Here is a 17,544-nt window from a genome sequence, read left to right as displayed (position 1 = left end):
AAAAGTGAAGGGTAGTTACAGCGTTTGTACCAGGGAGACCAAATGGCGTCACACGAGAGCAGGAATTTTACCAAACTGCAAATGGACTGGCGTGGTGAACAGATTTTTGGCGATTTTAAGAGTTTGAGTTTTTAGTTTAGGTTCAGAGAGAGAGAGAGAGAGAGAGAGAGAGAGAGAGTAAAATCCTATGTGGGTGTGGGTTGGGGTGGGGTGTGTTGGATAGAAGTGTAGGGTAGGAAAGGTGTGGAGAATTAAGGAGTGAACCACCTGAGAATGACAGGAAGGTGAAAGAATAGCAGGTGACTGAAACGGGTATTGGATTATGAGGAAGGAGGATGGAGTAGTGGAAGGAATTGCCTTACATCATTATCATTATCATTATCATCATCGTTTTTATTCCCTTGTAAATATATTGAGTGAGGTAGAATCTAGAACAAAGACAGGTACAAGTGGGTAACCTGTCAGCAGTGTGCTTAGTAAAATGTACATAAAATTGGAAATACCGATACATTCATCTCTGTGTGTCTCTGTCTGTCTCTGTCTCTGTCTGTCTGTCTGTCTGTCTGTCTGTCTCTCTCTCTCTCTCTCTCTCACCAGTTGGAATATAAAATTAGCTGATATTTTGCCGCCACCACAACAAACCTTTTCCTGTATGCTTAAATCTGTGCACTCCACCCGAGATGCTGTTCCACCACAACACCACATTTGCCACACAGTTAACCCTCTCATGCTGGCCACAACTCTAGTATTGTGTTATAGATTATATTATTTATCTGGAAGTACAGCACACCAATACTGCTAACATCACCCCTTTCATGCTGGCCACAACTCATTATTTTACATCAGTTAGCGCCACATAATTTTATTGATCTCAGGCCAATCTGGGAGTGTTAATACTGTCATCTTTAACCCCCTCATGGTGGGAGCAACGCTGGTATTGTATCTCAACTAAAGTCATAAGTTTATGTTCATCTGAGAGTTACTTATAAGAGCCTGAGAGTGTTAATATTGTCACCATTAACCCCCTCATGGTGTGAACAACTTCAGGTGAGGGTGAGGTATAGGAGGAAGAGAGTATTATTGTCACATTATTGTTGTTACATTTACCACAGAATAATAACGACACAATTGTGTAAGTGTAGCCACATTTACCACATTAACCACACAGCATTCTTGTATAGCTTTATCACACACACACACACACACACACACACACACACACACACACACACACACACACACACACACACACACACACACACACACACACACACACACACACACACACACACACTTTATGAGTCACCCACCAAATACTTGTTGTCTGTACACGTTCACCACAAAACTCACCACCACCACCACACCACAATTTGCCACATTCCTCCAACATTCTCCACACAATTTAACCACACCACACAACTATACTCCAGGATTTCTACCAAATAGATTTTAGCCACAGCCACACCACAACTCTGCCTGTCTGTATTAATTTGTTATGGGAAGGACGATGCGTATTTCAGCGGAAGAAAGTGTAGAGGAGGATGGTGAGAGGAGAGTGTAGACAGTACCAGGATGCAGGTAGATAGATGGATAGATTGAGAGAGAGAGAGAGAGAGAGAGAGAGAGAGAGAGAGAGAGAGAGAGAGAAAGAGAGAGAGAGAGAGAGAGGAGGCTGAGATAGGAAAGACGAAAGGTAAAGGGTGAAGTTCATGAGTTGATAGTAGAGAGTAAACTAAAGAAAATGTAAGAGAGAGAGAGAGAGAGAGAGAAGAGCAAGTCAGAGGAGAGTGTAGACAGTACCAGGATGCAGATAGATAGATGGATAGATTGAGAGAGAGAGAGAGAGAGAGAGAGAGAGAGAGAGAGAGAGAGAGAGAGAGAGAGAGAGAGAGGAGGCTGAGATAGGAAAGAGGAAAGGTAAAGGCTAATAAGGCTAATAAGAGGGAGTAATCTAATGAAAATGCAAGAGAAAGAGAGAGAGAGAGAGAAAAAAAAAGAGAAAGTCAGAATTCAAATTGAAGAGATATTGGAGGTGGAGCCAGGCAGCTTCCCCTGCCATAAGTGTATATAATGCCTGTGTTTAGGTGAGAGAGAGAGAGAGAGAGAGAGAGAGAGGGAAGAGACAAGGGAGGAAGAGTAAGGAGAGTAGACATTTCATCCTTTCATTCCCTTCCCCCTTGCCCCCACCCCTTCCCTCCCCCACCACTCCCTTTCCCTGCCTCGCTTGCCCCCACCCCCTCCCTCCCCCACCGCTCCCCTTCCCTGCCTCGCTTGCCCCCACCCCCTCCCTCCCCCACCACTCCCCTTCCCTGCCTCCCTTGCCCCCACCCCCTCCCTCCCCCACCACTCCCCTTCCCTGCCTCCCTTTCCCCCACCCCCTCCCTCCCCCACCACTCCCCTTCCCTGCCTCCCTTGCCCCCACCCCCTCCCTCCCCCACCACTCCCCTTCCCTGCCACAGATGGTTGATTTTCCCGCCAATTCCAATGCCAAAACAAACCATAAACACAATGAAATATTCTGCCGGGCATCTCACACTAAATATTAGATTCTGTTTTGCACTTTGGCCAGTTGAAAAGGATAGCAAGATGCTGTTGGGGTTTATAGCATCTGAAATTTATGTCTGTCCATCTATCTATTAATTCATCCATCCATCCTCCAGTCTATCCATCTATCCATTAATTCATCCATCCATCCTCCAGTCTATCCATCTATCCATTAATTCATCCATCCATCCTCCAGTCTATCCATGTGTCTGTTAATTCATCCATCCATCCTCCAGTCTATCCATCTATCTATTAACACCTCCATCCATCCTCCAGTCTATCCATCTATTCCTTCACCTGTTCTTCATCTAAAACCCTGACTCTTATATTTAAATAAACTTTTCTCGTCTTGACACCAACTTTTGTGACCCATTATCCATCCATCGACTCCTTCCCCCCCCCCACACACCTTTACTTCTTCCTCCTTAAGTCCCTCCTCTCAGTTTTCTCCTTATCCTTCTGTGCTACATCTCACTCCCTCCTCCTCCTCCTCTTCCTCCTCCTCCTCCTTTTCTCCACCGTTCTTTCCATGCCTCCTCCCCCCACCCTCTCCCACCTCTCCCTCGCTCACACCCCGGGAGGTGAGAGAGGAGATAGTGTCATAAATGGACAGTGTGGCTATTTGTGGAGAGAGAGAGAGAGAGAGAGAGAGAGAGAGAGAGAGAGAGAGAGAGAGAGAAACACACCAGCGTGTAATACATTGTCATTGGAATTGTTGGTTGTTCAGATATGCCAGAACCTGCACACAAATACACATTGAAATGAACAAATATCTGAAATGTGTAAATGTTCCTTAAGATTAAGCATTTAAAACAGAATTGTACAGAATGGTTGGATGGAAAATTGGTAAATGTGACAAGCTGTTGGACTGGTAAGGTTTTGGGTGAAGCTGATACAAGCGGTGTTTGGTTATAAGATTTAATTTATTTTCGAGTAAGATCAAACGAAAAATATTGAGAAATGAGTTAAAAGTGATGGTAAATTACTAATGTTAACACTTATAAGCACTGAGGTGTTTCCAAGTAAACTAAAACGAAAAATATAGAGAAATGAGCTAACGGTGATGATAAACTGGCAGTGTTAACACTTATGTGCATAAATATATTTCCACAGAGAGAGAGAGAGAGAGAGAGAGATCTATACCAGTGATAATAAATTGTCATTGGTAGCACACCGGTTGATGTGAGCCAGTGTTAGGTGGCTAAAATGGTTTGGGTTTAGGTGGCACAGGATCCTGGAGTTGTCCCACAATGAGAGGGTTGACCAACACAGACACCGCCACTGACATTACACTATCACAATTATCAACAAAAACAACACCAAACATTACATCAGTACTACAAAGTGGGGATTTCTACAACAACAACAACAACAACAACAACAGAGCTAGATGGAGTATTAGAACACACACACACACACACACACACACACACACACACACACACACACACACTTGGGTAGAATATTGTAAACAAGCATCATACATTTCTACCCGGATCTCTCTCTCTTTCTCTCTCTCTCTCTCTCTCTCTCTCTCTCTCTCTCTCTCTCTCTCCTCCTCCTCCTCCTCCTCCTCCTCCTCCTCCTCCTGCTTTTTAATTATCACCCCCATCACTTTTTCTCTCTCCTCCTCTCTCCCTCTCTCTCCCACCCACCCCCACCCCCACCCCCAGCCTCACCCAGTCCCCTCATTGTCTTGCTCCTTTCCCACCTCTTTCATTTTCTATCTGCCTTCCTATCAGCCTACCTACCTTCTTGCCTGCCTTCCTGCCTACCCCTGTTTGTACCTACCTATCTACCCACCCACCCACCTACCTGCCTGCCTGCCTGCCTGCCTGTTTGGTGTGGTGGCAAGAGTCACGACATTTGCTAAGATATGCTAATTTTTGGTTCCTCCCTTCACACCCTCCACCTCTCCCTTTCCTCCCACCCTTCCCTTTCCATCCCAATCCCTGTTCCTTCCTTTTCTCATCTCATCCCCATCTCTTCCTCCCTCTCTTCTCTGTCCTCAGTTTTTTCCTTCTCCCTTATCTCTCCCCCTCCCCCTTTTCCTCCTTGTCCCTCTGACTCACCCCTTTCTTCTCCATCCCTCTCCCCATCTTTCCTCCTTCCCCCTCTTCCATTCTCCTCCCTCTCTTCTTCCCTTCCTTCTCCCAGTACATCCTTCCTCTAACCTAACTCACTTCCCTTTCCCTTCTTTTCCATCTCCCCAGCAGTTTACAGTTTCCTTCCACACTTCTCTCTCCCTTTCCAGCTGCCTTCTCCATTTTTCTCCCTTTTCTCTCCGTCCTTTCCTCCCACTCTTCTCACTTGCAGCCTCCCTCGCTACTACTGCCTCTCCCTCTCTTTCCTTTACCACTCCTTCTCCTCTCTTCCCTTCTTCAATTCCTTTCCTTTCTTCTTCCACTCCCCTTCCTCCCACTTTCCCACCTTTTCCTCTTCTTTCTGCCCCCCCCCCCCCCGCCATGTCTCAAATGCCCTAATAATCGATCGCGTCGCCGCTGTCAACTTTACTGGAATAATTGATGTGGAAAGACTGGCACACCACACCACACCACACCACACCTCAGTGCACTACACCACACCACCTTCTCACCGCACTGCACCACACCACACCTCTCACCTCAATACCCCACACCACACCTCTGTTTTCAATCCACCACACCTCTCCCCTCACGCCACCACATCATTCCTCTCGCCGCACCATAACACAGTCCTTCACCTTTCATCACCACCTCCCTCACTCCCTCCACCCTTTATCCCCTCCTTTCTCCCTTTACCTCTCATCTCCACCTCCCTCTCCCTTATTCGGTTTGAAGTGCATGATGCTGGCTTATAATATTCAACTGTGTGTGTGTGTGTGTGTGTTACAAGTGTGGTGGTGGTAGCGTGTGTGACAGCGTTCTCGAGTTTCAGAGATCGTTACGGTAGGGTTTATTGCAGTTGCAACATTGGTGCTCACGTTCTGCATGCTGTGTGATGTGTGTGTCCTCTCCCTTCCAGCCCTCCTATACACCGCATCCACATCCCTCCTCTCCCTACACACCACACTCACTTTCTCCCTACACACTGCAAACCCCCCCCCCTCCTCCCTACACACCACACTTACTTTCTCCGTACACACTGCAACCCCCCCCCCCTCCTCCCTACACACTGTCCTGTCGTCCACAAATGTTATGTTGTCAGTCCCGGCCTTCGTGAACCGCGTCAGTGTGAGATGGTTATAGCAGAGCAGCAGTGAGGTGCATTGGCCTGGTGACAGTGTAAGCAGGGCTTTGGCTTAGTGACAGGCACAGGGTCAGCAGGGCTTTGGCTTAGTGACAGGCACAGGGTCAGCAGGGCTTTGGCTTAGTGACAGGCACAGGGTCAGCAGGGCTTTGGCTTAGTGACAGGCACAGGGTCAGCAGGGCTTTGGCTTAGTGACAGGTTCAGGGTCAGCAGGGCTTTGGCTTAGTGACAGGCACAGGGTCAGCAGGGCTTTGGCTTAGTGACAGGCACAGGGTCAGCAGGATTACCACCGTATTGTGAGTGGTATTGGAAATTTCGCTACACATCCATCTCAGCGATTTATTCTGCACATAACACTTCAGTATCCTCTCCAGTGTCGTTGAAGGAAGTTATGTCGATGTTACAATGCTGTACAGAAAACAGAATGTTATGGAATAATAAGCATAATAAATCGCTGAGGAAAAGGCAATAGGTTCTCAAGAACTGTGCTTCTGTGCTTACACCCTGCCTAGGCAAACTCTTTCGTCTTTGTCTGTCAACTTGTACCTTTCCTTCTTGCTGGAAGTTTGCTCTCATTCAGCCAGTCCCAAAGAAGGGTGACCACTCCCAACCCTCCAACTATCGTCCAATTGCTTTAACGTCCTGTATTTCAAAAGTTTTCGAGTCAATTCTTAATAGAAAAATTTTAAGGCATCTTTCCTATCACAACCTTCTTTCCGATCGTCAGTATGGGTTCCGTCAGGGACGCTCCACTGGCGATCTTCTCACCTACCTTTCAGACTCCTGGTCATCCTCCTTTAGGGACTTTGGCGAAAGCTTTGCCATTGCACTTGACATCTCAAAGGCTTTCGATCGAGTCTGGCATAAATCTTTAATTTCCAAACTGCCCTCCTACAGTTTCTATCCTTCTATCTGTGCCTTCATCGCTAGCTTCCTTTCTGGTCGTTCTATAGCCGCTGTTGTAGACGGCCATCGTTCTTCTCCTAGATCTATCAACAGTGGTGTTCCTCAGGGCTCTGTCCTATCACCAACTCTCTTCCTTTTATTCATCAATGATCTTCTAAGCTGTACATCTAACCATATCCACTCATACGCTGATGACTCCACCCTTCACCTTTCCATTCGGTTCCCGCAACGCCCATCTCAACAGTTACTTCAACAAACAAGGGATGAGGCTATGGCACACCTAATGTCTGACTTGGCTCGTATCTCTGACTGGGGTAAAAATAATATGGTTGTCTTTAATGCATCTAAGACTCAGTTCTTACACCTATCAACCCGACAAAATCTTCCACAGGTATACCCACTAATGTTTAATAATATTCAGATTAATCCTGCATCATCCTTGAACATGCTTGGGGTTTCATTTACTCGGGACTTATCTTGGAAAGATCATATTACATCTCTTGTAAAATCTGCTTCCAAGAGATTGGGTGTGCTAAGCCGACTCCGCTCTTTCTTTACCCCTGCGCAATTGTTGACTATATACAGGGGTTTTATCCGCCCCTGTGTGGAGTACAACTCTCATGTGTGGGGTGGCTCCCCACATACAGCTCTTCTCAATAGGGTGGAGTCAAAGGCTTTTCGTCTCATTAACTCTCCTCCTCTTACTGACTCCCTTCAACCTCTGTCTCTTCGCCGCACTGTTGCATCTTTATCTCTTTTCTATCGCTACTTTAATGGTCACTGCTCCTCTGAACTGTCTGCTTGCATTCCTCCACCTCTACGACGGGCGCGTAGCACCCGTCTGGCAGCAAACTCTCGTCCTTTTTCTGTCCAACTCTCTAATGCAAGAGTTAACCGTTACTCCCAGTCTTTCATTTATGCAACAGGTCAGCTCTGGAACTGTCTCCCTCTGTCTGTATTTCCTGCTGCCTATGATCTCCAGTCTTTCAAACGCAGTGTGTCCAGGCATCTCAAAATGATCGGATCTTGAATTTGGCTCTCTATTGTATTTTGTTTTTCTCTTGGAGGGAACTGTTACTGCGGGCTCATGGCCTTTGGTTCCTTCTTCCTCGCATTAAAAAAAAAAAAAAAAAAAGGTATTTCTTACGCCACTTGGAACCAAATCATTTCAGATTAATGTTGGAATATCACCCCATCAAAATAACCTTCATTGTTATTTTAGATTGATTTTTATGTTGAATTAAAGTCGTTGTGGCGGAGTAAGTGTTCAGTTATTGATAGTAGCCTGAGACGCTTTGCTTGATGCCAGAGGCCACGCTTTGTATAAAACAGAGGTAATGGAAGGTTATATCTCAGTGCCAAATGTGTCTGCCGTGCTGAAGGTTATATCTCAGTGCCAAATGTGTCTGCCGTGCTGAAGGTTATATCTCAGTGCCAAATGTGTCTGCCGTGCTGAAGGTTATATCTCAGTGCCAAATGTGTCTGCCGTGCTGAAGGTTATATCTCAGTGTCAAATGTGTCTGCCGTGCTGAAGGTTATATCCCAGTGCCAAATGTGTCTGCCGTGCTGAAGGTTATATCTCAGTGCCAAATGTGTCTGCCGTGATGAAGGTAATGCCGGGGGGCTGAAACAATGCAGTATAGTAATGGGTCAGCCATGGCAGGGAATTATTAATTAACACTGGATTTATTTTAGGAAGGGGAGATGTTAAACGGACACCTAAAACTTTAACAGTTCTGCTTTGGTGAAATGTGTACAGTATTTTTTATTATTATTATTATTTTTTATGTATTCGACACGGTTCAGTTCGTTCCCCAAGGCTCAGCAGTCTCCTACACGCTGCAGATGGCGTCACACACCGTTCCCTGTCACCGCTAAGGCACTAACACCCACCGTCCCTACTGAATACTTGCTGATATACTGTCTTATAGAGGAATGGTGCCTGTTTTGAGGATAATTATTTGCATTGTGTGTATACAGATGTGGTTGATGAATATTAGGGGAGAGAGAGAGAGAGAGAGAGAGAGAGAGTAACCCTTAAACAAATCACCACCATTGATCCAACCAGTACAGCACGGCGGAGTTGACATACACAGAGACAGACAGACAGACAGACAACAGATAGACAGACAGGCAGATAGGGAGACAGACGAAATGACAGGAAGGGTGCGAATGGAACACACACACACACACACACACACACACACACACACACAGGAAACGTCAACAGTTCCTACGTGAGGGTCGAGTTACTTCCTGGCCAGGGGACGTTTTGCCCACCCCACCCTGCCCCACGCACCCCACCTCTCACCCCACCCCTACCCACTTACACCACCCCACCCCACTCACCCCACCCCACCCACTTACACCACCCCACTCACCTTACCCTTCACCCCACCCAACGAACCCTACCCACCTCACCCCACCCACCCCACCCACTTACACCACCCCACTCACCTTACCCTCCACCCCACCCCACTAACCCTCCACGCCACCCCACTAACCCTACCCACCTCACCCCACCCCACTCACCCCAGCCCTCTCTTTCCCTTTCACCCCACCCGCTCTCTCCCCACCTCTTACCACACCCCTCTCACCACACTCACCCCACCTTGGTCACCCAGTACTCCTGCGTGCACCAGATGTCACCATATCTTCACTTGTCACCTGTTGGGCACTAATACCTTACCGTCCATACTGAATACCTCCTAAGGGCTATCTCACTGAGGGCCTCTTAACCCCTTTAATCCAGCGACGTGTTTTGGTGTTATATCCTTGTTCCTGCTGATGAGTTGTTCAGCTTAGGAGATACTTTTCAAACTAGGGATGTTAGATTTAGTTTCTCTCTCTCTCTCTCTCTCTCTCTCTCATTCGAAAAACACTCCTGAGCTGAATAAAATTGTCTGGAGGCAGCAATAATTAATACACTGAGGAAAACGTGATGGTAGTGAAGGGTTAAGCTTAATTAGGTCACCTGGCGACACCTGTAATTAACTCCAAGATGTAAACGTAGTGATAGTGTTAATTATGGTGGGGTATTATTCGGTGCAGGTGTTATCCCGGAGATGTGATGGTGTTAATTATGGTGGGGTATTATTCGGTGCAGGTGTTATCCCTGAGGTGTGATGGTGTTAATTGTGGTGGGGTATTATTCGGTGCAGGTGTTATCCCTGAGGTGTGATGGTGTTAATTATGGTGGGGTATTGTTCGGTGCAGGTGTTATCCCTGAGGTGTGATGGTTTTAATTATGGTGGGGTATTATTCGGTGCAGGTGTTATCCCTGAGGTGTGATGGTGTTAATTATGGTGGGGTATTATTCGGTGCAGGTGTTATCCCTGAGGTGTGATGGTATAAACTCAGTGATAATTACATGGTGTCAGATCAGGCATTAAATTATTGCTAGGATTATATTATGACAATTATAATCCGTGGCTTTGATGGCTGGCTGAATGTAATTATCACTTGACACGCATTGAACCCTTTGGCTGCTGTGGGTGGGTTTGGGTATTTTATTAAGGCCAACACCACAATATTGGCTTCAACGGAGACAAATACCAGCTGTAAAAGCCTTCCTATAGCATCTCAAGTAACCCTTTCCCTGACACTGATACACCTACCAATTAGCCTTAGAAAAACACTACACCATTTAGTTTTACAAGCCTTGGCAGACTGAAATATCTCCTGCTTGAACAGAAATAGGTTGGTTTATGAAGCCTCTGAATGTTGGGATTTCTCTGAACTGAACAAATACTTGCTTTACTTTGGTTACTGTGCTTTCTCTCTTTCCTCTCCATTCCTTCCCCCCCCCTTCCATCTTCTCTTCCCTTCCCCCCCCCCCCGCTTCTCTCATTTTTGTCACTTCTCCCATCGTCTGTCCTCTCACTTCCCATCTCTTCCCTCCTCTCCCCTCCTTATATCTCTCTTCCGTGTCTTCTCTTCCCTCTTGGTTTTTTCTTCTCTTTTCTCATCCCTGTTCTTTCTTCTATTCCTCTCCTTTTTTTTTTTTCTCCCCTCCATTCCTTTCTTCTCTTTATCTCTCTCCTCCACTCCTCTCCTCTCCTCTCCCCCTCTCTTCACCTCAACAATGGCTGGTCTCCTCATCCCAAACTTGTCTCTTCCCTCACACACCTTTTTCAATATTTTCGAAATGGCTCCTGTAAATTTACATACACACAGGTGAATTTACGTACACACAAAGGTGGCGTGTATGTATGTGTGTATGTATGTTATGTATGTATGTATGGATAGGGTTGGATATATGTGCATGTGCATTTAGTATTGAGGAAATGAGCTGGTATACACACACACACACACACACACACACACACACACACACACACACAAAGGAAGGGGAAAATACGACCTGATGCTTCCAAAGGACTAAACCCAGACCTCTCGGTGTGGTGGTGGTGGTTGTAGATTGTGGTAGTTGTGGTGGTGGTTGTAGTAGTTCTGTTGAGTGGTGGTAGGAGTGGTGGGTGGTAGCCAATGTTATGTATTTTAAGATGAATGTGGTAGGAAGTGTGGTGGTGGTAGCTGTGGTAATGACTGCAGAGAAGTTGGTGGTAGTAGTAGTAGCAGCAGCAGCAGCAGCAGCAGCAGTAGTAGTAGTAGTAGTAGTAGTAGTAGTAACATCTGTGAGTGGTAGCTTTATTGGTAGACAATGGTTGTTGTGACTGGGATTTGTGGTTGTAGTGATGGTGGTAGTAGTGTTGGTGATGGTTAGTGGTGGTAGTTAATGGTGGTTGGTAGTGGTAATTAATGATGGTTGGTAGTGGTAGTTAATGGTGGTTGCTTTTCATTATTATCAGGGGTGACAGACTATGTAAAATTTCCACACACACACACACACACACACACACACACACACTAGTTACGTAATTCACACAAGCAATGTTTTCAACAAAATCTCTCGCAAAAATATACGTTCATTGTGCACTTTTAATTTGCAGTTATTTTGTTCTATTATTATTTAGGTAAACAGTCTGGTTATGACTCCCCGCCCCCCTCTCTCTCAGCTGTAGTTTTGTGTGTGTGTGTGTGTGTGTGTGTGTGTGTGTGTCAGGTGTGCATTCATTAGTGCTGTGTCATGCCACGTGTGTATATTTACCATACACACTGGGTTTGTTTACACTGCATCAGCTGATCCCGTGCCTGGCAAACGTTTTTGTCAATGGCGGACTGTGTTTGGAAGCATATTTAATTTTCATTCTTTTTAATGTGATTTTTCAGAGTGAATTTTATGCTCCTGGTTTATATTAAATTTTGCTGATTCTATATAAGCGAGGGTGGTGTGGTGTGGGTCGGAGGGAGAGCAACATTCTGGCTGAGGAATGGATGGCATGGAGGGGATTTGCTTGATAGATAGGTGGATAGATACTGTATATTTAGGTCGGAAGAGAGATATTTACTTAATTTGATTTTGTCACTAACCATAACAAAATATTGATAAACTGCCTGCCAGTCCACCTTCTTACAGTGATGACGTCTTATTATATTCTTGGTATATCCAGCCGAGTTTTCTTTATCTTAGGAATACCTTAACGAGCGGGATGGGTCAGGTACAGCCGTCATTAGCCCTTCCACTAACAGGTTGATTTTCTAAGCTGAGTAAAATAGTGTGGTGGCAGCAAGAACAGAATACAAAATACGTCATTGTGTTGAAGGGGTTGGTAGTTTGCATAAATACTTGTCTGTCCTTCTTATTTTTGTCCATCAGGTACACAAGTCTGCATTATGTGCAGTTCTTCATCACAGTTCATAGACGCCTTTACTTTTCTTCTGTTGTCTTCATCTCTTTCAACCTTGTTTGTTTTTCTCTCGCTCCCTCTTTTAGTTACCTAACCTTTACTATTACATTTACTTGCTTTACTCCATCATCTGTCTCTCTCCACCCTGGCCTCCTTTCCTTTCCCCCCCCCCCCCACTTGGTCCATTAGTCCGGCAGGTCCCAGGAATCATTTCTCTGATGGCTTTCTCTCTCCTCGTCCTCCACCTTTTTGGTCCGTATTTTCGTTACCTTTGCAGGCTTTCAGCCATCTTTTCCTTTGCCATATATTTTCTATACTACACCAACTATTCTGTTTTTAATATCGTCATAGATTACAGAAATAACATACAAGAGAATATAACGTGACATACACATAACCTGACCTACACTTCACGTAATAAGGAAGATGTGGTGGGCAGCCTTCTTCACCAACGATATTACGAGCCTGTGTGTGAGGCTCTTGTCCAGTGTCTCACCTCACCCTTGGCACCAGCATACACTGTTTACACCACTGCATCACCACACCTCACCCTTGGCACCAGCATACACTGACTGTTTACACCACTGCATCACCACACCTCACCCTTGGCACCAGCATACACTGACTGTTTACACCACTGCATCACCACACCTCACCCTTGGCACCAGCATACACTGACTGTTTACACCACTGCATCACCACACCTCACCCTTGGCACCAGCATACACTGACTGTTTACACCACTGCATCACCACACCTCACCCTTGGCACCAGCTTACACTCACTTTACACTAGTGCATCACCACACCTCACCCTTGGCACCAGCATACAGTGACTGTTTACACCACTGCATCACCACACCTCACCCTTGGCACCAGCATACACTCACTGTTTACACCACTGCATCACCACACCTCACCCTTGGCACCAGCATACACTGACTGTTTACACCACTGGATCACCACACCTCACCCTTGGCACCAGCATACACTGACTGTTTACACCACTGGATCACCACACCTCACCCTTGGCACCAGCATACACTGACTGTTTACACCACTGCATCACCACACCTCACCCTTGGCACCAGCATACACTGACTGTTTACACCGCTGCATCACCACACCTCACCCTTGGCACCAGCATACACTGACTGTTTACACCACTGCATCACCACACCTCACCCTTGGCACCAGCATACACTGACTGTTTACACCACTGGATCACCACACCTCACCCTTGGCACCAGCATACACTGACTGTTTACACCACTGCATCACCACACCTCACCCTTGGCACCAGCATACACTGACTGTTTACACCACTGCATCACCACACCTCACCCTTGGCACCAGCATACACTGACTGTTTACACCACTGCATCACCACACCTCACCCTTGGCACCAGCATACACTGACTGTTTACACCACTGCATCACCACACCTCACCCTTGGCACCAGCATACACTCACTGTTTACACCACTGCATCACCACACCTCACCCTTGGCACCAGCATACACTCACTGTTTACACTAGTGCATCACCACACCTCACCCTTGGCACCAGCATACACTCACTGTTTACACCACTGCATCTCCACACCTCACCCTTGGCACCAGCATACACTCACTGTTTACACCACTGCATCACCACACCTCACCCTTGGCACCAGCATACACTCACTGTTTACACCACTGCATCACCACACCTCACCCTTGGCACCAGCATACACTGACTGTTTACACCACTGCATCACCACACCTCACCCTTGGCACCAGCATACACTGACTGTTTACACCACTGCATCACCAGGTGGTACATCCTTAGCTTCATATTGTCACGTGTTCAGGTGGGAATACGTAACAACCCTCGCTGTTTACTTTTTGCTATTAATTCTTGTTGATAACCGTATATTTATAAAGCAGGTACATGCAGGTGATTTATTGACGTGTGATATGTATAGAATATTTGCAGGATGTTTGTGACGGCAGTAGGGAAAATGAACCATTTCAGTGTACGGGGTCTGGTCTAAACTGATTTATATCGCCTTGTGTTGCTGGAATATTACAGTTGTCATCGTATTTATCACATTATATCTTGTGACAACAGTGCCATCCTTCTGGTTCTTTGTGTCAGTGTAAAAATGAATGATGTGGCGTGAGAATTTGAGACGGTGAGTGAGAGATAATGACCCAGAGAGAGAGAGAGAAATGGAGAAATGAATTCCCCGAGCTAGGCAACTAAGGCCATATAGCCCCGCTGGGGTTACAGGAGGGAGTTACCCCTCCCGGCAACGGTAGCCCGGGCGAGGCTCGAACTTACGACCTCCCGATCACAAGCTCAGCGCGCTACCACTGTGCTACCGCGCCCCCAGAGAGAGAGAGAGATGGTCAGGAGGAACGGAAATTGACCATTTACATATATTTCACTCGACCCTTCTGCTTTTTCCCTTTCCTCCCCTTCTGACAGCACTCTCTCTCTCTCTCTCTCTCTCTCTCTCTCTCGATTCTTACCTTCCAGGACTCAGTTAACTGTCTTCCCAACCTATATATTTCTTTCTCCTTTTTCATCCGGTCTCCCATTAATATTCAATCTCTTTCTTTGATCTGAGAGAGAGAGAGAGAGAGAGAGAGAGAGAGAGAGAGAGAGAGAGAGAGAGAGAGAGAGAGAGAGAGAGAGAGAGAGAGAGGGTGAGAGAAAGAGGGAGGGGGGTTTGCCTGTTATCTTCTCCCTGTGTGTTTACAACCTCTTATTACCCTTTGTTTTACACCCATTGTTTACATTTACAACACTTTATTGCTTCCCTGTTTACACGTCCATGCGACTTTGTTTATGACTACAATATCATGTTCATTTATGTTTCTTTTAATTATGTTAATTTCTTTAAGGTATATTTGTTTTCTCCTATGTTTGTTTTACCCCCACGTGGCATTGTTTACATTCCCTTGTGTATTTCTTCATTATTATACACCCACGTGGTATTGTTTACGTTTATAATCTTGTATATTTAACTGATGTTTTTAAACCCACGTGACTTTGTCTCCAACCTCGTGTATTTCCTCTTGTCATATACACCCACGTGGTTGTGTTTACATTTGTACAAGCCTTGAACCTTTTGACGCCTCTTGGTCTAATGGGTTAAGGCGGTTCAGCTGGATGTGACCCATAAAGGATTACATCCGTGGGGTGAATGGCGTTTATTCCTCACATAATGCCACTCAGGGATGAACTACTGCTCACTTTGCTTAAATGTCTGAAATAAATTGGTTATCCCCCTCACCCTTACCCTCCTGCTAGGGCAGTAAAGGACTCAGTACGTTGATTATGTTAATGTATTCATGGATTTGATGGCCACTTTAACACATATTTATTTTGATAATTTACCTGCGTCACTAACCCTCTGAACCATCTCTGTTTTTGTGTATAATTTCAGTAATTAAAAAAAACGCCGAGGAAAAACTGTGATGTGTTGACGTCATTCAGGCAGGATATTACCGTAGATGGTCTGGTTTTTCCCTCTTTCCTCGTCATTAACTCTCCCTCCTTTTCTGTTCCCATTAACTTTCCTTCCTCCTCTTCCCTTTCCCTTTTCTAATTCCCCATTTCCTTCCTCTCCTCACATATTCCTTCTTCATTCCAGCCGTCTTTTCCAGTGATAGTTTCCCTTTTCCATCTTTCTATTTTTCTTTTCTTCCTCTTTCGTCTACATTTTTTCATTCCTCTTTTCCTTCCTGTTCTCACCCTCTCCTATTCACTTCCACCTTCTTCATGTCTGCTAATATTTTGCCCTTTTCCCTTTTTCCTCTCGTCTCCGCCTCCTCCTTCTTCCTTTTTCCTTCATCTTCCTTCTTCCCCTCTTCACCTGTTCCTGTACCTTCCCGCCATCTTTTCTGCAGATGTCTTGACTTTTTTCTTGCCTTCGTCTTCTTTTCTTCCTTTTCCCTCTCTCTTTTTTCCCTCCCATTTCCATACTTATTTACTCCCTGTTCTCATTCTGCTGTTTTCTTGTTTTCTTTTTGCTGTTCATCATCACTGTCGTCTTTCCATTGGCTTTGGTTTCCTCTTTTCTTCTGCCCTTCCAGTTTCTTTTCCCCTCCCTTCCTTACCAACCTCTCTTTCTTCCCCTCATCTTTCCCTCTCCTCCCCTCTTCTTATTAACCTTCTCCCCTCTTTTATTCCTTCACCCCTCCCTTCCCTCATTCCTCCCCTTTCCCTCGTCTTCTCCCATTTTCATTACGTCTGTATTCCCCTCTTCCCTCCTTCTCCCCCTCCTTTTTTCACCCATTTCGTCAGCCCCTTTTTCCCCTCGTCCATCTTTCCTTCTCTCTCTCTCTCACCCATTAAGAACCAATTTTTCTTTTCCTTCCATCTTAGCCTTCCTCCCTCTCCCGTTATGAGGTGATGGATAGATAGACATAGATTGATGGATAGATGGATGGTTGGGTGGATAGGGGCTGATGGACGGATAAAGAAAAGAACTCATGAACAGATAGATATAGATCGATAGACAGATAGAGAAATGGTTGGATGGTTAGGGGTTGATGGATGGATAAATTGAACTGATCAGAATATAGTTAGCTAGATAGATAGATAAATGGTTGGATGAATATTGGTTGATGGCTTGATAGACAGAACTGATCAAAAGATAGATAGATAGATAAACAGACATAGATAGATAGATAAATTTTCCTTCCTCTCTGTCCGTGGCGTTTTTCCTGGAGTCAGGCCAAGAAGCATTACTCGTATAAGACATCCATCCATTATCTGCTTCCTTCCTTACCCTTCTTACCCCCTCTCTTGACCCTCCCCCCACCTCTCCTTACCTCCTCTCTCCCTCACCCTTCCTCTCCTTCCTTCCTTTCCTTACCCTCCCCTCTCCCTCTCCCTCACCCTTCCTCTCCTTACCTCCCCTCTCCCTCACCCTTCCTCTCCTTCCCTCCCCTCTCCCTTACCCTTCCTCTCCTTCCTTCCTCTCTCCCTCACCCTTCCTCTCCTTCCTTCCTCTCTCCCCACTCCCTCTCCCCCACCCTCTCCCTTCCTCTCCTTTCCTCTCCTTCCTTCCTCTCTCCCCTCTCCCTCCCTCTTCTTTCTGATTCTTCATTCCTTGTTCTTTCC

This window comes from Coenobita brevimanus, chromosome 50, assembly GCF_032717465.1.
Source record: "Coenobita brevimanus isolate Jiangsu-jjx chromosome 50, ASM3271746v2, whole genome shotgun sequence".
In the NCBI taxonomy this organism is placed as follows: domain Eukaryota; kingdom Metazoa; phylum Arthropoda; class Malacostraca; order Decapoda; family Coenobitidae; genus Coenobita; species Coenobita brevimanus.
The sequence above is the reverse complement of the archived record's forward strand: the minus strand, read 5'-3'. Positions refer to the sequence as shown.